Source organism: Staurois parvus, unplaced genomic scaffold (genome assembly GCF_062004578.1).
Source record: "Staurois parvus isolate SC_StPar_1 unplaced genomic scaffold, SC_StPar_1.0 ptg000080l, whole genome shotgun sequence".
Lineage (NCBI taxonomy): Eukaryota > Metazoa > Chordata > Amphibia > Anura > Ranidae > Staurois > Staurois parvus.
This window is the reverse complement of record NW_028317876.1, coordinates 263,068-284,904: the sequence shown is the minus strand read 5'-3', so window position 1 is coordinate 284,904 and position 21,837 is coordinate 263,068. Positions and strand designations below refer to the sequence as shown.

General features: G+C 40.9%; 1 protein-coding gene across 1 annotated transcript in view; it reads left to right on the top strand.

Moving 5' to 3' along the window:
• MTUS1 (microtubule associated scaffold protein 1) overlaps positions 1–21,837 on the top strand; it is a 289,384-nt gene that overhangs the window by 50,533 nt on the left and 217,014 nt on the right. The window lies entirely within an intron of this gene.

The following is a 21,837-nucleotide window of genomic DNA, read 5'->3' as shown; positions in this document are numbered from 1 at the left end:
AGTGTCACCCTGTCATTGATCTGTACAGGTGGTCTGTCCATGGCTGATCACCTGGCTGTAGCTGCTGCAGGAATACGCTGATCTGGGCAGTGTATGGGCCTCATCAGGCTCTTAGAGGTTGGATTGTCTCAGGATTTGTTTTGGTCAAAATCATAGCTGCAGATGGGGTCAGTCCACCATCAGAAATGCTTTATTTAACTGATGTGATTTCTTTTCTCAGGCTTTCTGGTGGCAGTGTCTGCATAATTGCAGAGTCTTAAGCTCAGTTCACACTAGCTTTGTCAGCAGGCGTTAGGGAAGCGTTTTTAACGCTTCTCAAATGCCTAAGAACATTCTGCACATGGCAGCACACATTGCTGTTCACACTGAAGCGTTCGCGTTACGGCAAAACTGACACCTCGTGTTGAGTCAGGAGGAGTTGAAGCCTCCCATTCAAGTCTATGGTGCTGCTCCGCAAACGCCTGGCAGGTTTGTGGTGAGGTGGTTGCGAGGCGGTTGTGGAGCTCTTCATACCATTTAACTCCATTATAGGCATTTGTGGTGCGGTTGTAATGCTTGGCAAACGCCTATCAACCACCTCAAAACCACGCATAGGGCGTTTGGGGAGCATTTGAGTGTTAAAAACATTTCCCAAATGCCATTCAAACGCTATAGGGGTGTTTGGCAAGAGTTAGAAATAGTCGAGTGTGAGCGAGCCCTAAGGGTTCCTTTTTCCTCCTTTTTAGGACCAGTTTACACCAGAGCGCGGTGCAGGAAACCCGAGTTCTGTGCCTGTTTCCCCACACCGCAGTTGTGACTACAGTGGGTATCAATATTAAGTTAATGACACCCAAACACAGGTCGCAAATGCAGTGTTTACCTGCACCAGATCACATGGTACAGAAGTACCATGTGATCCAGTTGTAAAGGGTTTCCAAAAGTACTGTGTGCACCGCTTTTGGTGCGGTGCCTCACGCAGAACTGCACGTGAATCACAATGGAACAAATGAAGATTTAGTTTCTGTGGGAAATTGAAGAGAGCAGACTCATAAACCATGAGGTTCCAAAGGGGTAACAAGACAGCAGGTGACACCTCTAACTGAAGTGTCACTTGTGGGTGGACTGGGCCTTTAAACCATTCAGCATATATCAAACGCCCTTTTTGGTAAGTGAAAAATGCCGTAACGTAAAGCCCCTTATTAGAGATCATACACTGATCTTACGAGAGAAATACAATGAAATCTGCTTTCTGTGGCTTACAGCACTTTGTACAGCATTGTTGCAATTGTCATTGTTTTATTGCAATTCCAAGGATTTTTCTGTTGTTTTTAAGCTCTTTATGCTTCATCTTTAAACTTAAAGCATGCAAACGTAGAAGTATTTTGTTTTCTGTCAGATGAGAGTGACAGCACATTTGTGTTTTTCGATTCCCCCTTAGGGAAAGTGCTTCAGATCTAGGTCTGAATGTCCTGTTCTACAGGCTTATACGTGATCTTTTATACGTGCTTTTTTTTTTAAAAGATTCAACATAGAACAGTTTGAAAGTCCTCTGGTGTTTTGTTCAGAAAAGCTTCAGCATATACTGTGAAATGTTGTTGCAGATATAATTTTACGATCTGGTTTGTTGAATTGCATTTACGGTTGCCCTTACTTACTGGTAGCTACAAACAAACCTATTATCTTTACTACACGGCTCCAGTTTTGTTTCTAGAATTAGGTTGCTTAAACCTGGTTCCATGCATTGAGTGATCCTGTAATGTCTGTGTGCTGTCTGTAATCCTGTGTCCTGATTGGAGTGACAAGATACAAATCCTTTTTATCAGCTTAGATTTGTCTCCTTTTATTTCAGCAATGGTTTAACACATTCCACACGCTGGTTAATGTCTGACGTGTGTGCTCTCATTCCAACCACATCTGTTAAAGGGTCAGATCACTCCTACTGATAATTTTGGTAATTTGTGGACAATGTTGAAATCAGAACCTGGCCTATACTATCATTAAGGGCTCTCACACAATGCATCTTTTTGCTCTAGATCAGGGGTGTCAAACTGGCATCCCTCCAGCTGTTGCGAAACTACAAGTCCCATCATGCCTCTGCCTTTGGGACTCATGCTTGTAACTGTCAATCTTGCAATGCAACTGTCAATCTTGCAATGCCTCATGGGACTTGTAATTTGGCAACAGCTGAAGGGCCGCCAGTTTGACACCCGTGTTCTAGATAAATGCAGGTAACTGCAAGGGCAATTGAAACAAGGCTTTTTTTTTTTCTTTTTTTTGTTTTTTTTTACTTTAAGCACTTTGAGCACAATAAAACAAATAATTTATCAGTTAACTATTTGAGATTCTTCTCACAGTACATGTAGTTTACAGCTTTCAGTGCTGATGACTCCTGCTCCCTCAGCGCTGCTTCCCTGAATTTTGACCCTTACAATAAACAGTTAACATTGTTCAGTGCAGTCTCCGGCCAATCACTTTAGAAGAGAGGTGGGATAAGGACGGGGCAGTGCTTTGTCATCCTAAGCTACAGGGCTATGTTTCTATTGATGCACAGTAGAAAAACACTGCTTGAGGCCTATATAAAAGACTGGCTTCATAGGGCACAAAAAAGGAGCCTAACTGAAACCTGGATTAATGTTCACAGCACTAGCTTGAACAGGAGCAGAGACTAGGTTAAAAGATAAAGGAGTTGCATATTCAGTGAGTGGTTAAATCAGCTGCTGAAAGTGCGTTTAAAACACTTTAATGCAAATAAATGCAACAGAACCTGCATAACAATACATGCAAATGCACATTACTGCACATGTATACATCATTATGTGCGCTGCTATCTTCACCAGGGTGGAAGAGTTGGGGAGAGCAAGGTGTTGTCTTAACGTCATCTGCGGGCCCCGGCTGAGCCGTGTCGGGTTGGGCTCTTCCCAGACTCTGTATATACTTTGGAGGATGTCCTGCCATCTAATCAGTCTTTAATTGACGATGGGCTAAGTGATTGAGGATCCTTATAATGTCTGACACTCACCATAAGTGCGATTGCCTATCAAGTTTAGATGGACCACGATATCTGGGGAGTGCCACTGAATTGGGGGAGGTTTTCCTCTGGAGCACTTGGTGACACTTGAGTGAAGTTTTATGCACATATTCAAGTAATCTTTTTTGCTTGCGTGACTTTTAGTGGATCAGAAGGACTTTTTATTCAATCACATTTTTTGTTAATTTTTTTTCTTGGTGGACTTATCTTACGTTTTTATGTGTTTTTATGAATTGGACTTTTACTGATTTAATGTTATTGATTTTTATATATTTGCTATAGCACATTATTTAATTGTATATTTGTGTCACCGTGTTATACTTGATTTCTTCCGCTGCTTTCACTGGTCATTGTAAAGAATTATGTGCATTATGGTGTGAAATAGCCGTCATGGACTTAAGCATGGGTTTTTACCCTGCAACCCCCTCTTGGAGTATTTGGCTGTGCCCCTACCTATCAAGGTTCTCTTCCTTAATCTGTATTTTGGGGAAGGAGATCTCCTTTAGCATCATTTTGATTAATATGGAAAATGTAACTGGAATGTGATACTCTGTCTTGGATATTGCAGTCAGTGGAGCTGGAAACATGAAATGCAGACTGGAAGATGAAAAATTACTGGGGGACTCCATCACCCCATTATCCTCCAATAATGGAACCATTATCAGTGTGCTTAATTATGTCTTATCGTTTGTCCGTGGATATTCTGACTTAAATCTGAAAAGCTTACAAGCAGACAGGCTATTTATTTCAAAAGAGACATGCAAGATCGGTCCTGCAATAAAATACACATACTCTTCTGCTCAGTGCTTTGTAGAATGTACACTGAACTGTGCTTGTGCAGCTTTGTTTACATTTCTGGTGCAGCTTTGTTTACATTTCTGGTGCATGTGTAGCTCAGTTTACATTTCCTTTGGTGCCGGGATGACTGACCTTTGTGCACATGCCACCAGGGAGAAGTCAGGGAGATGATGCTGGCGAGGGGCCTCATGGACCAGCGCTGCACTGTCAGAGAGGCAGTAGATATTGTCGATCTTCGTTCCACTTAAATGCGTGTGTACGGCCAAAACTTGTTTTGGGTAGAGTAAAGAAGTTGAAACCCCTGTGAGTTCATTATCTGCTTTCTATGCTTCTGGCGAGATTACACTTTAGTCAGAGATGCCACAGGAAGGGGGAGGTAGTGTCTACAAAATACGGGACATTTTATCTTGGACATTTGTCAGCAAAACAGGTGTCCCCTTTAAGGATTTACCTTCACATCGTGTTCTGGTAACAAATGTAAAATGTTGGTTTTCCCAACACTTTCTGTCTTGCCTATATTTGTCACCAGAATGCATAGAGAGAGTGAATTCACCCATTGGGAAATCACGCAGCAATACAAACTTAACAGGGCTTTTAATTCTTCCCTACTCCTATTAAAAACTAAAGAAAAAAAAATTGTTTTGGCTTTAGATACGTTAATTATCCAGCAGAGTTGCTTATGGTGTGCCTTTTGGTTAAAGCTGTCTGATCAGCATTTTTTAGGTTAATATTTTTATTCCTGAGTTGGAATTGCTTAAAGTGTTGCAAAAAACAATCCAATTTAAGGTTTAACAGGCGCTTTAAAGCGGTAGTAAACCATGTGTGTGTGTGTGTGTGTGTGTGTGTGTGTGTGTATGTGTATATATATATATATACACACACACACACACACACACACGCAACATAAAGGCATAATGTGCTAGTACTGTATGCATTTCATAATAGCAAATTGTGAAGAACTTACTTTGAAACAAAGCCCTCCAGCAAAGTGCTGTCACGGCTCCCCGGGGCTTCCATCTTCACCCAGTCTTCCTTCCAGGTTCACGAGCTCTGACTGGCCAAGCCTCGATGACGTCACCCCCAAGCATGCGTATGAGTTCTGGGCCACGGCACAGTCCTCTGAAGGAACAGCACAGGTATGCCGTAACTTCAGAGAGCATGCACCAGCTATCAGAAAGGGCTAATATTTCCTAAATGGTTCACATCTAGGAGAGATTAATTTTACCTACAGATGGCCTTTGTTATAAGCTTACCTTACCTGTGGGTACAATTATTAAAGAACAGTTTACTATCACTTTAAATGGGTCTTTAAATATGGTTGAAAACATTATACGCAAACTGTAATTTTCAAGTATGGCTACCTTACTCCTATGAATTGTCCAGCTGTGGCTATTTAAGCCATTCATTGCAATCTGTTTGCTTTTGAAGATTCCTGAAGTAAGTGGAAATATCGCCAAAGCTGGAGAAATGCCAGTTATGACTGTTGTCAACAGAAGATGTTCAATCACTAGGTCCCGGCCGGTGATTGCTCGCTGGCGCCTGATGATTACCGAGGATCTCCGATGGGGAGGAGGACTGTTTTGTTTACTAACAGTTCTCCTCCCTGTCAGCTCGGGCACTGCTTTGGATGGCTGTGCACAGCCATCCAAAACAGTGTGCTTACAGTGAAGCACACTGACATGGACTCCCTGCACACATTTACCTTTTTGATTGCTTCTCAAGTTAACCCCTCCCTGCCCAGTGCCATTAGTACAGGGTCAGTGCTTTTTTTTTTTTTTTTAAGCACTGGTCACTGTATTGGCATCACTGGTGATGTCATTGACATCAAGTCAGTTTCCCCCCCAGTGTCAGAATGTCTGCTGAAATCCCGCTATAAGTTGCTGATCGCCGCCATTACTAGTAAAAAAATAAATAAAATCCAGTATCTGTACTGTCATTTGTAAACGCTATAACTTTCATGTAAATAAATTAATTTACACATATTGGGTTTTTATTTTTAGCAAAGACGTAGCCGAATACATTTTGGCCTAAATTTATGATTACATTTTTTTTACATTTTTTTTACTGGACAGGTTTAATACCAAACAGACAAAAATTTAGTTTTTCTCAAAATTGTCGGTCTTTATTTTAAACGCAAAAAAATAAAACTGCACAGGCGATCAAATACCACCAAAAGAAAGCTCAGTTCGTTGGGGGAAAAAAAGGACATAAATTTCATTTGGGTGCAGCATTGCATGACCACGCAATTGTCAGTTACAGTAAGGCAGCACTGTAATGCAAAAAATGGCCTGGTCAGGAAGGGGGGTAAATCCTCTGGAGGTCAAGTGGTTAAGCTTGTGAGAAGTCATACTTACAGGTGAAACTCAAAAAATTAGAATATCGTGCAAAAGTTTATTTCAGTAATGCACCTTAAAAGGTGAAACTAATATATGAGATAGACTCATTACATGCAAAGCAAGATAGTTCAAGCTGTGATTTGTCATAATTGTGATGATTATGGCTTACAGCTCATGAAAACCCCAAATCCACAATCTCAGAAAAATAGAATATTGTGAAAAGGTGCAATATTCTAGGCTCAAAGTGTCCCACTCTAATCAGCTAATTAAGCCATAACACCTGCAAAGGGTTCCTGAGCCTTTAAATGGTCTCTCAGTCTGGTTCAGTAGGAATCTCAATCATGGGAAAGACTGACCTGACAGTTGTGCAGAAAACCATCATTGACACCCTCCATAAGGAGGGAAAGCCTCAAAAGGTAATTGCAAGAGAAGCTGGATGTTCCCAAAGTGCTATATCAAAGCACATTAATAGAAAGTTATGTGGAAGGGAAAAGTGTAGAAAAAAAAAGGTGCGCAAGCAGCAGGGATGACCGCAGCCTGGAGAGATTGTCAGGAAAAGGCCATTCAAAAGTGCTGGGGACTTTCACAAGGAGTGGACTGAGGCTGGAGTCAGTGCATCAAGAGCCACCACACACAGACGGATCCTGGACATGAGCTTAAAATTTCGTATTCCTCTTGTCAAGCCACTCCTGAACAACAAACAACATCAGAAACGTCTTACATGGGCTAAAGAAAAACAGACCTGGTCTGTTGCTCAGTGGTCCAAAGTCCTCTTTTTCTCATGAGAGCAACTTTTGCATCTTATTTGGAAACCAAGGACCCAGAGTATGGAGGAAGAATGGAGAGGCACACACTGCAAGATGCTTGAAGTCCAGTGTGAAGTTTCCACAGTCTGTGTTGATTTGGGGAGCCATGTCATCTGCTGGTGTTGGTCCACTGTGCTTCATTAAGTCCAGGGTCAACGCAGCCGTCTACCAGGAGATTTTGGAGCACTTCATGCTTCCTTCCGCAGACGAGCTCTATGGGGATGCTGACTTCATTTTCCAGCAGGACTTGGCACCTGCCCACACTGCCAAAAGCACCAAAACCTGGTTCAATGACCGTGTGATTACTGTGCTTGATTGGCCAGCAAACTCGCCAGACCTGAACCCCATAGAGAATCTATGGGGCATTGCCAATAGAAAAATGAAGGACATGAGACCAAACAATGCAGAAGAGCTGAAGGCTGCTATTGAAGCATCCTGGTCTTCCATAACACCTCAGCAGTGCCACAGGCTGATGGCTTCCATGCCATGCCGCATTGAGGCTGTAATTGCTGCAAAAGGGGCCCAAACCAAGTACTGAGTACATATGCATGCTAATACTTTTCAGAGGTCCGATATTGTTGCATGTCCAATCCTTGTTTTATTGATTGCATGTAATAATCTAATTTTCTGAGATTGTGGATTTGGGGTTTTCATGAGCTATAAGCCATAATCATCACAATTATGACAAATCACAGCTTGAACTATCTTGCTTTGCATGTAATGAGTCTATCTCATATATTAGTTTCACCTTTTAAGTTGCATTACTGAAATAAATGAACTTTTGCACGATATTCTAATTTTTCGAGTTTCACCTGTATACTGATTTTCAGCAGAGGTAATATAGTACAGCATGAAAGCAGGCCTATACAGCTAAGCTGCACATTTCTACTAGCATTTTTTTGGAGCCCTAGTTTCCAAACTAATAAAGGGTTGTTAGCTACCAATAGCTGATGCAGACAGTCCCTCCTGTTCTATGATAGGGGTGTATCCATGTCTGTCTTGCAGGGTTTGTGCACAGGTGCCATAGAAAAGGTGACAGGTCATTGAATGCAGCAGTGAAAGGAGCAGTTCAGGGTTGTCCGCATACTTATATTCCATCCCCCTAGGCAAGAATCTGCACTGGGTGTGCAAACAAAGACTTGAAGGTCAAAGCATGATCCCAGTAATTCTGGCTTCATAATGTCAAGTGCAGAAGGATATATTGTATACATAACCATTTGCTACTTCTTATTTGATCTCGCTCTCAAAACAAGTGACAACAAACTGTTACTAATGGCAGGTATACTTGCCCTCCAGAGGATTTCCCCCATTCCAGGACATATTTTCCGATATGGTGCTGCGTTACTTTAACTGACAGTTGTGCGGTCATGCAATGCTGCACCCAAATGAAATTCCCCCCCCCCCCCCACAAATGGAGATTTTTTTTGCTGGTATTTGATCGCCTGTGCGGTTTTTTATTTTATTGCGCTGTAAACAAAAACAGGCCGACAATTTTGCAAAAAAACCCACTATTTTTGACTTTTTGCTATAAAACATATCCAGTAAAAAGATTTTAAAAATCAGATTTTGTCATAAATGTAGGCCAAAATGTATTCTGCTACATCTTTGCTAAATAAATAATCCCAATACGTGTAAATTAACTGGTTTATGTGGAAGTTATAGCGTCTACAAATGGCAGTATATACTGGAATTTTTAATTTATTTTTTTAATACCAGTAATGGGGGGGCGATCAGCGACTTATAGTGGGACTATGTCGGGCATTCTGACACAGGGTGAAAACTGACTGTCACTGACATCCCCAGTGACACTAATACAGTGATCAGTGCTAATAAAAAGCACTGACACTGTACGAATGACACTGGGCAGGAAAGGGTTAACATCTGGGGCGATCAAAGGGTAACTGTGTGCTGTGCGTGTTTTTACTAGGGAGGTAAGCTGTTTTGTATTGCTCTGCACACAGAGATTCCCCGCCCGCACTTGGTGATCACAGAGTATCACTGACAGGGGAGAGATCTGTATTGTTTATTACAGACCTCTCCCCCATCAGTGATACTCTGTGATCGCCAAGTGCTGGAGGGGAATCTCCGGCCGGGACCCGGTGATTGATTGCTGTAGCTGCCGATGGCAGTGAGGGTAAGGCATGTGCGTGTGTACCCCTTTATCCGTAAATACAAAATCACTTGTATATATGTGATTTTGTGCAGCCCTGCTGCCCTGTAGCAGTATTTTGCCATAGGGCGTCTGGGAAGCGGTTAAAATAGCAAGGTATTGCACAGAGTGGCCCTGATCCTCCTCTTCTTGGGTTCCCCGGCGGTGGTCCTGGCTCCTCCTCTGTGTGTCCCCATAGCAAGACGTTTGCTAGGCACACGCTGCTTTCTTGCTTCTGACCTGTGTGTCTATGAAGACACACACAGCCGGACTTTTGTTTTTGATTGACAGCAGGAAGAACCAATGTCTCCTGCTGCTGTTAGAGTCCCTGTGTGAATAGGAAGAGATGCATTCGTGCAGAAGAACTCTGATGTCTTCTCCCCTCTCTTCCCCTACACACAAGGAAACCAAAAAAGTTTTTTGTTTTTTTGTTTGTTTTTTTAAACCTTAATGCAAGCAATGCGTGAAGGCAAAAAAAAAGTTTACGTTTAGTATCACTTTATATTTGAAGGATACCATAACATGATTCCAACTTGAAATAATTGCATCTTTTCTGCTTCAGCTGAGCTAATGAATCACAATTAGATTAGTTATTAGGTAAATGTAGCAAGCTCACAAATGCGGCAATTTTAATCTGTCATAAGTAACACTGTTTTAGCCACGCATGGTAAAGGTGACAAGTTATGCTAGCAGGAAGGCATTTATTTATAAACTGTGCTATATGTTATATTCTACGTAGCCCTGTTCTGTATACTGTTGTACATTTATATACTCCTCAATGCTAGTCTTGTTTTATACTGTACTATACATTCTATTCTACATAGCCCTGTTCTCTATACTGTTGTACATTTATATACTCCCCAATGCTAGGCTTTTTTTTTTTTTTTAATACTGTATTATACATTCTATTCTACATAGCCCTGTTTTGTGTACTGCTACACATCATATATTCCCCAGTGCTCCTCTTTTTATACTGTGCTGTATTGTATGCTTGGCACTCATCACTATATACTGTACATTACAATTTCCATACTGTCTAAACTACGCTTTAGAGATTGTTGTTTTTTTTTTCTGTGAGGATAGTGTTATATATTATGTAATCTGTAAAGCTAGGTAGTTCTTGTTTGTGTTTTTTTTTTTTTTTTTTTTTCTCCATTGTCAGAATACACCGATCAACGCTGCATCAGATTATCAAAAGGTGGTTTTCCAGCAGGACCATTTGACACCAGCTGATCTATCAATGAGCTTCTGTCGAACTGGGAGGGCTATACTCAGATCAGAGTATAGCTGGTCCCTGTTGTACTGGCTGATTTTTCGATGTATATGTACCCAGCTTTAGGTATGAAATGGAGTAAAGAGCCATCAGTTATCTAGAATTATCAGTTTGTAGATTGCCATTACTAAACCTTACTTAAAGATGCTTTTGATTATAATTTTTATGATAAGGGTGATGTTTCTCTTTAGGAGGGGGCTTCCAAAAATGGCAAGCGGCATTTGTTATAAGAACGTTTGCTTTATTTAATCTTAGCTGCCTCATTTAACAGCAAACCTCTTTTGTTGCAAGATCAAATATGTGAGCAGATTGCAGCCACGCAGAATCCTTTTACCCTTCAAAGTAGTACTAGACCACATGTGTCAAACGCAAGGCCTGCAGTCAGAATCTGTCTGGGCAGGCCATTTTCATGTGGCCCTTGCACTTTTCCTCTTGCAGCTTGAGGCATCACCCCCCTCATCTACCCCAACCCCCCTTTGTTACTGCAGTCAGCAGCAGAGAGGAAAAATTTAGGAAATTAAAAAAATATATGTGCTGGTGCTGTACTGCACTAGTGACTGTGTGTAAAAAGAAGAAAAAACAATTGTGAAAAAATATAAATATATACCGGTAACTGGTGTGGTGGTGATCAGGGAAACCGACTGGTGACAGTATGTATTTGAAAAAAAAATTTACTTTAACTTCTTTTTTTTTAACATCATTTTACCAGAGCAATACAGTGTTACCATAGTAGCATTGTACTATTCTGGGGAAGAGCTCAGGATTTTTTTTTTTTTTTTACACTGATTGCTAATACCAGTTAATTTCACTGGTATAAGCAACCATTTTACTGAAATGAAATTGATTCATTCACTATGTATTGTAATTACCTGTGACTGGCCACAGCTAATTACATGGTACAGATGGGCTGTAATTGGCATGGCCTGTACCATGTGATCTTTGTGACCAATCACAGCTTGCAATATAATTGTATGCAATGACTGGCATGAATCAAAGCCATTCATTGTTTTACAATTGCCTTGTGATCTGCTGTGATTGGTCACAGCAATTACATGGTACCAGCAGCGGGAGTCACAACTGGTGACAGATCGCGCCACAGCATGGCCCAGAAGGACATCATATGACGTCCACTCAGCCTATTGTTAAATGGCAAGTGGTTAATATGATAGAGTAGATATTCATATACAGTACTGTGCAAAAGTCTTATGCAGGTGTGAAAAAACGATGTAAATACTTTCAGAAGTAGAAGTGTTAATAGTTTATTTTTAGCAATTAACAAAACAGAAAGTAAACAGAGGGGAAATTCAAAACCATATTTGATGTGTCCACTCTGTGCCTGGAAAATGGCATCAGTTCTTCTAGGTACACTTGCACACAATCTTTGAAGTAATCCTGGAGGTAGGTTGTTGCAAGCAACCCTGGAGACCTAACCACAGATGTTCGGTGGGTTTAGGCTACCTCAAACCCTCCTGTCTCCATGTAATCCCAGACAGACTTGATAATGTTGAGATTGGGGCTCTGGGGGGGGGGGGTCAAACCATCCTTTCAAGACTCCTTGTTCTTCTTTACACTGAGGATAGTTCTTAAAAAGTCTCCAACTCCATTTGCAGAAATGCAGACTCAAACTTGCAAGAAACCACCACCATGCTTCACTGTTGATTGCAGATCCTTGTACCGCTCTCCAGCCCTTCACAAACAAACTGCCTCCTGATATAGACAAATATTCAAATTTTGACTCATCAGTCCAGAGCACATGCTGCTATTTTTCTGCACCCCAGTTCCTATGTTTTTGTGCTTAACTGAGTGGCTTGGCCTTGTTTCCATGTCCTATGCATGAAAATATAGGAACTTGGATGCAGAAGAATGGTAGCAGGGTCTCTAGACTATGGAGTCAAAATCTGAAATAGGTGGTGTAATTGGTCCCAAATATACACTGCAGCAGCGCAACAACCCCAAACATACAGTCAAAGAACTAAATTCAGTGTAAAGAAGTAGGAGTCCTGGAAGTGATAGTTTGGCCCACACAGACCTCTGGTCTCAACATTGCGTCTGTCTTGGATTACATGAAAGATTTGAGGCAGCCTACATCCACTGAAGATCTGTGGTTAGTTCTCTAAGATGTTTGGCACAACCTACCTGCCGAGTTCCTTCAAAAACTGTGTGCAAGTGTACCTAGGATAATTGATGCTGAAGGCAAAGGGTGGATTTCTCTGTTATCCATTTACTTTCCATTTTGTTAATTGATAAAATTAAAACTATTTAACACTTCTACTTCTGAAAGCATTCTTAATTTACAGCATTTTTTCTCACCTGCCTAAAACTTTAGCACAGTACTGTAGTCTTACAGATGCATCTGGCCATTTTGAGGGCAACTATAATGCTGATGTGTAGGAGTATTATGTGAAGAGCCGGCAACTCGTTCTCCCGATAAAAGTACTTTATTCATAAAGGGTACAGCGTGCAAGTTACAGCAGCTTACGCATATCAGTAAAAAACTATGGCTATGAACAAGGGTTTTTACTGAAATGTGTAAGCTGCGCTAACTTGCACACTGTACCTCTTATGAATAAAGTACAAGTTAGCGCAGCTTACACATTTCAGTAAAAACCCTTGTTCATAGCCATAGTTTTTTACTGATATGCGTAAGCTGCTGTAACTTGCACGCTGTACCCTTTATGAATAAAGTACTTTTATCGGGAGAAGGAGTTGCCGGCTATTCACCTTATACTCCTGTGCTGTTAAAAGTGCCAGAAAGGCATTGTGAACTTTTGGAGCACTGTTGGTCTACCTCTAGGGGAAATCAACGTAGGCGTACATTTTCAATAATGCCGATGTGACCTTCAATGCAATTGAGTTTGTCACCCCTGTACTAGACAGTAATTTAGCCAGCTTTAACTGCTGGTATACAGCAGATAACTGTTACTGACTGATCTCTGGGTGAATTTAGTGGTCTGGCATTAAAGGAAATGTATGAAACAAACATGGCAGCTGCCATTGTTGACCTTTCCTGCTGGTTGCCTAGCTGCCATACTGTCTCCAGTTCTTTGAAGAACTGACTGACCTTCCTGATCTGAATATATGTTCTAGGTCAAGGACTAGACAACAAAGCTTGATGGTTAGAATAACAGCCAGGTAGGTAGGATTTTTTGGAACTATTCAGTGACCCACCTTGTGGTTCTTTCATGATGTAGACTTGGATTCAATGGCAAAACTGCATTTGTTGAATTGGTGACTTGTAACTTGCAGTACGTCCTAGGCCTAGAGTCTTCGCTTGATCATATTCTCTGTACGGCATTGGTCACATAGCCTGCAGGGAAAACAATTCCCATCTTCACTTACTGTGTGGGGTGTTTGGAAAGATTTACAGCTGGGAACTTGTGAGCAGGCAGTCTTGTCTAGTTCTTAAACAGAGCTAATTGTTTATTTTGCAGATTGCAGTCCAATCTACCGGAATACCTAAAATCACAGTGCTTCATTTGTAGTACAGGGTGACCCAAAACCCAAAATATGGCTTCTCTCAAAGAATGCAACTGTGTGAGTGCTGTGATTGGGCAATATGGTCCAATTGTATTCAGTATTCAAAACCTTTTGCCATTAAGAAGCACAAAGTCAGGCTGGTCAATGCAGATGTAGACCTTGTCCAGTTTGATTGGCCAGGATCTTGATAGCAATCTATTCTAGATCTAAAGCAGTGGTTGTTTGCCTGGCTTTGCTGATCTTCAAAATTCCACTTGCCCGGATGTCTGACTATTGAGGGTGTAAATCTCGGGTGTATTTCCCGGCTGCAGTCAATGATCTGGAATTATGCAGCAAATTAATTCACAGCACTTGTTCTGTGTACAAGTTCTAGCTGTTGTGACTCAAATAACTGAACCAGTGAATCATAAAGCTGCTATGATGGCAAGTAATGGCAGATTACATACTTGGTAATGGCTTACTTTGAAGCTTGCACTGCACTGCACTTTTTTCCTATTGCCTCAGAGTTTTGCTTGCAGTGATTGGGTTTGGATTGGATTTGAGTGTAACCTACTGTGCAGTGAGGTCTTTTCTTCTCTTCCACCGTGATGCATGCTAACCATGAGGCTAAATTAACACCGATGTGTGTTGCAATTGATGTTTTTTCCAGCATGTTATGTAGTGCATGTTGCATTTTTGAACATGCATTTTTTTCTACATTTTGCCCTTTTTTTTCTGGCCAATAGCAAAGTACTGAGTGCGTCATTGATGCGATTTTCTGCTCCCTGGCACTCGATTTGCATTAAAGGCACATACACCTCTTCAAACTTGCCACGATTTTTAAGTTGCATTGATTTGTAGGGGTTCCATTACAATCAATGGGCTGCCACTGTGTCAAATATCACATGTTATGGTTAACACCCCGGTCACATCAAGCCCGATTTTAGAAATTGTGCGACTTGCAGTGAAGACGCACAATTTCAAAGTCTGGGGACATACCGATTTCAGGTGCGATTTGAAAGACATCTGACACAGATGTATTTTCAAATCGCACCAAAAGTAGTGCATGTGCTACTTTTGAAATTGGTGCAGCTCCAATCGAGTCAGAACCGCACCGATTTGAAAGCTGTAACTGCAGACAATAGGGTGTGACTGTGCATACAATTTGCAAGTCGCATGACATGCAAAGTGCGACTGGGGCTTAATTGTTTGGGTTAGGGGTTGGGATTAGATTAAATTAAAAAAAAATATATGTATAAAAACTTGAACATGCTGCACAATAAAAAGAACAAGCAGAGTAATGGCCGCAGAGACAGAACAGTGTCTGTGGAGGCTGCACATTACAGCATGACACTGGCCATAATGTGTGAGGTAAGCTAATCTTAAAAGCTATTATAGGCGGGTTTTTTTGTTTTGTTTTTTTTCCTATTCGCAAAACGCTGATAACCCTATTTTTGCCTAATAATTTTTGGCGATATTTTGGTGCTTCACTAATAAAAATACTTCCTTGTAGGTGCCTTAGAAACAGCTTGATCTTGCACAATGTAGTGTTCACTGGCATTGGCTTAAGCTGATGACGTAATTGGTGCACATTGAGTGTGCTATGGATGCTTAGAGCACCGTTTTGCTATTGTGGCTCCTGTGCGCATACACAGGAGTGATGCCATTGTGGCCCAGCCATTCAAACGGCTGGTGGGTACAAACCTAGATGGAACCAGACGAAGATGGACTTGTTTGCAGCAGTGACAGTGATCCTCTGTAGGGCTCCATTTCTAAGGCAAATCTTCTAGTCTATGGTGCATACTGGCACTTTATGGCATTCGCATGCAGGGAAACATTTATTTATTTTTTAAATTTACTACTACTTTAAGACATCACTCAGGCTTTGTAACAGGTTCCCTTTATGCTTTGGCAGCAGGTTTTTGATTCAATAAAAGCAGTCTTCAGTAATTCTGTTGCTTTTGTTACATAATCAGTTTGCTTTAGTTGCCGCTTGTTCTACCTGGAGCCATTTGGAAGATTTAAACTTGGACTCGTTACATGTTTTGATGGGGAGTGTTGGGGCATAGAGCAGAAAATAGGATTGTCTTCAGCTTGAAAGCCTCGAGGGATTGTAACTCTCTGTAGAGAGAAGCCATTTCTCCATCTCAGTGGGACGAAAATATTATATGTGTGTGTGTGTGTGTGTGTGTGTACATGTGTATATATGTATGTACTCGTGTAGCTCCACTATAGTGGGCTGTTTTTTTCATTCATGTTTAGAACTGTTCAGAACAGTGTGCACTCACAAGTTTAGTTTTAACAGATATCATTTACATTACAGGGTCGGTTTAAGCATTTGCTTTTTAACCTGCTTGGCTTTAAAGTGGACCTGTGCCCAGTTGTTGAACACTACAGTATTCAGATATTTTGAACGAGCAGTAGAAGTACTTCAAAAAACACAGTTACAGAAAGGAATGCGTGTTTCTTTTAAAGAAATTTTAAAGTCCGTTTTTTTTGCTTTTTTTTTGTAATCACAAGTTACTTTTAATTAAGACTACTGTAGCTCCCAATGGCTGCTGGTCACCGCAGAAATCATAGCTGGTTTGTTGCTTCATCCTACACACACAGCAGTATACCTGTTGTAAATATGATGAAGAGCTGAAAGTTTAACTAAAGGCAAAACTTTTTTTTTTTTTTTGCATAGTGGAGATGGATTAGAACACCTGTCAGGTTTTTATTGCCATCTGTGCCCCCCGTTAGGTAGAGTCCCCCCTTTCGATTTGTCCTGTTTACATTATCAAATTTTGTGTTGTCCCTAGAAAAGTAAGAGTGGAAATTTTCCAATGGGGACTCTAACTCCAGTGACCTGGGGGTCCCCAAGGAATTCCTTTAATTTGCGGGGATTATCCCCCACTTCCTGTTTTGGCTATGGGACTGGAAGTGAAGTTAAATCTACAGATGGCAAAAAATGAAATCACAGGGGTTAAAACCCTCCCTTTTTTTTTTTTTTTTTTACTCTATCCAAAATGAAAAGTTTTGCCTGTAGATAAATATAAAGTAAAATGTACAATTGTATGGCTTTATAACGTATTGGGGTCAAATCTGGCTTGATTTGCAGTCACAACCCTAACTAGTTTTCTGGTAATAATGGACATAAATTACATCTTCCCTTAAGTGGTGGAGTTTTGCTTCTGTTACCTTTTTTGCATTTGGTGGCACGCTTCACAGATACATTCTCCATGAACTCAAACATTATGGAGAATTCACCAATATTAGACATACTTTTCAAATATTACTGTCCTGAGTGCGTAACAATTGGATTTCCACACTCACTTCTGTGTCTACAGACTTCCATTATTTTTAATATAATTACAATCCTATTCAATTTAGATTTGATCCTAATGCATCGTTACGCGGTCAGTTTTTGTTGGCTATAGTATCTGCAGAATTGGTCTCCAAATTCTTTTACAGAGAGTTTGACAGCATTCGTAAAACAGAAGAGAAACTGTCAATATAAAGGAGTACAAAAAGGATGCAAAAGGCTGTAACATAGGTGGATCGGGTTTAGAATGGTGATTTGGTCTCCAAATTAATTTGACAATGTAAAAGGGCCTGACTTACAAAATTCTTAGGCACTTAATAATGTCTGGAAGACTAGCAGTTTCGGATTTTATGACCTAGAATGTGGCAGCAGTAATGAAAAAAATGGCAGAATGGATTTATACTGTAGTGCCTTGCAAAAAACAAAAAGCTGGGTAGGTAAAAAAAAACAAAACCATAGAGTATTGTCCATAATACTTTTCTTCTTTCTTCAGTAATTTTCCGGATAAGCTTCCACGGTGTACCCCACTCTTAAAGGTAAAAATGGTACTAATACACAACGTTTTAGCAGTTTTAGAATGTTAATAAGTATCATGGACAGTACTCAATTGTGTTTTTCAAGGTAGATGAAGAACAAACTTGAAGGTATCACTTGAGCAAATCATTTGGATTCTACCCTAGAAGTTATTTCTCTCTCCCTCAGCCTCTCCAGTGACCTTGTTTACTTGAAAGATTTGGGAATCTCTCCATCGTAAATATGCATCACTTTATAACCCAGTGCTCATGGCCTTGATGGGTATTGATTTTTTTTTTTCTACTGGTTAAAAATGATCAATTGTTTCTCATATGGTCTCATTCTTCGAAGTTAAAATAGCAAGACCTGCTTGGCAGATCTGACCTTAAACCTTTGCAATATATACAAAATCAAAGGCGCACCCATACATTAGACTTTGAGGATACTGTCAATTATTTCACGTCATTAAAGTGGAACTTTAGTCAGAAAATTAAAGTGGTTCTAAAAGCTCAAGGTTTTTTACCTTCCTGCATTGTATGCATGAAGGAAAAAGCCTTCTGTGTGTACTAGCCCCCATAACACTTACCTGAGCCTCATCTCGATCCAGTAATGTCCATGGGAGCCTCGGTTCTCTGGAGACTCAGCCATTCAGTAGTGAATCACAGCCAGTGAGCCAATCAGGAGAGGGGGGGGGGGGGGGGCGGGGCCGAGCCCTGTGTGTGAATAGACACCCAAAGCTGTGTTTCAGGATCGCTCTGACTCTGGTGCCTCCATAGCAAGTTGGAGAGTGGCCAGGAGTGCCAGCGGACCTGAGAAGAGGAGGATCCAGGCTGCTCTGTGCAAAACTGCTGCACAGAGTAGGTGCATATGACATGTTTGTAAAAGAAAACATAAACTTTAGTATCACTTTAAATCCTGCTAGATCACTTCAGGCTTTTGCTGGTATAGCTATGTAAAAACCTTACAAATAAGCATCTATACTGTTTAAAATCCAATAATACTCTCACCCTGTTCTGCACATGCTCAGTTGCTCTCTATTTTTAGACATTTTTAGGACTGCTAAATATCTAGATGCCAATTTGCGGCGTTAAACCCTCGAAACCGCTTCAGCCAAGGAAGGCGTGTCTGCATGCCTGAGCTTGGGAGGCGTAGTCGTGACCTCACTGAACACTCCTCCCATCTCTACACTTCTTCCTGCCTGACAGCGGGACAGTGTGAACCCTTGGTGGCTGGCCGCGCCCCTTCACATGTACCGACCAATCGGAACTCGTGGAAGGCACCACCTGACTTCAGCATGGCCAATAATGCTGAGGTGCGCAGCAGCCAATCGTGGTCAGCCAGAGGAGGTAGGGGGAGCGATCTGTTGCTGAAATGCTGGGCATACGGCCCCTTCTCTCATGTTTGTGTGTGAGAGAATTAGGTATTCTGTCAGTCACAGGAGGGGGTTGTGGTGACACCATTTTTTGTCGCATGTCGCTTTTTAACGCTGCAAGAAAGCGGAAAGGATTTAACAATGCTGGATTCACTTTTCTTTGCAAGACTAGGGACAGATGGCTTCTGATGCTTAACTGTACCAAGTAAACTGTTTTTAGTTTACTTTTTATTTTTCAGGTTTACAACCACTTTAAGGTCTAGCTTGGAGAAATCAATAGGGTAGCTGGAGGAGCTAACCCACACTCAAACAATTATGAAGCATAGTCTATTATTTGGGCTGGTTAGCTAGAACTGAAAAGACCAGAGCTGCACTGATCGTGTGATACAGTGGTAGTACATGTATCCTCAGATTTTCTGCTATGTATTTTTTTGGACATGTTTGGCTAATACCCCCAACCCCCATCTTTTCTGCCACTTTCTGTGATTTTGTATTTTTGGTTGTTTCTCCTTTATATTGTTGTATAAGCTTATCCTCCAGATCCGTTCTGGATGGGTTTCTGCGCTCGCTTTAACACTTCTTCGATGTATTCCAGTGCATTTTTTTAATGGTTTTTTAATGCATTTCCAAATGCGTTCCAGATGCTTTTTTCCTCCCTTTCTTTTGGGTATTTTCAATTGCAAAATTTTTATTTAATGAAGATAATGCTTTTTCTTTGCTTCCTTTTTCCTGTTTTTTTTCCCTTTGCTGGGGTCCGGTGCTTTTTTGATGCATGTTTGATGCTTTTAACTGCGTTCCAGTACAGTTCTGTGCAGAAAAAAAGCATATTGTACATTTTAAATTTTTTTTTTTTTTCTGGAACTGAAAAGCACCAGGACGGACTCCACTGGTGTGAACAGGCCCTTACAGAGACAACATAGCTTGACAACACCATTCCCAACTGTGCTTGTACATCCTCTTTCTTAAAATAAAAAGTAAATACGTGACCATATACAATTTTTCTGAATTCAGATTGAGTATTAGAAAAAAAAAAACACGTAAAGCTTTATAACAAATTGTAGTGGTATCAGATGGGTTGATTTTCCTATGACCCCCAACTAGAATATCTTCAGTCAATATACAGTAGTACACAAATTGTATCTATTCTCATAAAATCAATGTGGTGATGTGGAAGGTGGTTTAGAATATTGCCTTTGTTGCTTTGATGCATTTTGCAAATAAAACTCCTTCCTGCCTCTAAGGCAGGGGTAGGCAACCTTTGAGCATGGTGTGCCGAAAAATGTTTTCGAAGAAATGGACAGTGCCAGTTATATAAGAAATGTTAACTTTACACATTCAATCACGAAAAGGAATTTTTATACAGTAAATGCTGTAAACTATTTAAATAATAGTAAGAAAACATTGAGCTATTAAGGATGGTAAATGTTAACTTACCGCTTTTCCAGAACACATGTGCAGAAGACATTTGCTGTGAGGCAACTATGTTAAGGTTGAAATGAATGTCAGCCGAGGACGTCTGCGAAATACACAGTTGAAAATTATGTGTGAGGTGATGCTGGTCACCCTAATAAAAGTCTCTCAAATAAAACCCAATTTTTGCACCTTCAGACCCTAAATCAGCCCTCTTTCCTGCACCTTTACCCCTTAGATCACCGCAATTCTTGCACTTTCACAACTCAGATCAGCCCCAAATCCTGCATCTTCATACAGTACTTCAGATTAGTCAAATTCCTGCACCTTCACACCTCCGATCACCCCAAATCCTGCACTTTTACCCCCCAAATCAAGCCCAATTCATGTTTCCTCAGGCCTCAGATCAGTTCCAGTTTATACACTTTAACTGCTTGCCGACCCTCCGCAGTGTTTTTACTGCGGCAGGGCGGCACCTGTGCACAGCGCCGTCTTTTAACGTTGCTGTGCAAAACAGGTAGGGGGCGCGCGCCCGCCCTACCCATCCTGCCGATCGTGGCAGTGGGTGTCTGTCACCGGCTCCCGGTCATTTCCCTCCAGGTGCCGGCGATTACAAGTAATCACTGACAGATAGCAGGGCTGCATTGTTTACACTGCACCTCCTATCTGTCAGTTCAGAGCACTCTGAACCTGAGAGAAGACTTGATCTCTCGGGATCAGCATGATCCTGTGAAGTACACCCCCCCCGCCCCCTAGTAAAACACTCAACTCACACAGTTAACCCTTTCATTACCTAATAAAAGTTAACCCCTTCCTGCCCAGTGCCATTAGTACAGTGTCAGTGTTTTTTTTTTTGCACTGATCACTGTATTGGTGTCACTGGGGATGTCAGTGACCCCAAGTCAGTTCCCCCCAGTGTCAAAGTGTCCACCGTAGTCCCGCCATAAGTCGCTGATTGCCGCCATTATTAGTATAATAAAATAAACTTTAACATAAACCAATTAATTTACACATATTGGGATTTTTTTTTAAGCAAAGACATGTCGCAGAATACATTTTGGTAGAAATTTATGACTAAATTTTTATTTTTACATTTTTGTTTTTTTTTTCTCAAAATTGTCAGGTTTTTTTTTTTTTTTTATTGCGCAAAAAATAAACGCACAGGCGATCAAATACCACCGAAAGAAAGCTCAATTTGTGGGAAAAAAAGGATGTAAATTTCATTTATGTACCGTATTGCATGACTTCGCAATTGTCCGTTAAACTAGCGCAGCGCTGTATAGCAAAAAAAGGCGTAAATTGCTATACCATAGTTTTGTAGACGCTATAACTTTCACACAAAGCAATCAATATACACTTATTGGGATATTTTTTTACCAAAAATATGTAGCAGAATACATTTTGGCCTAAAAG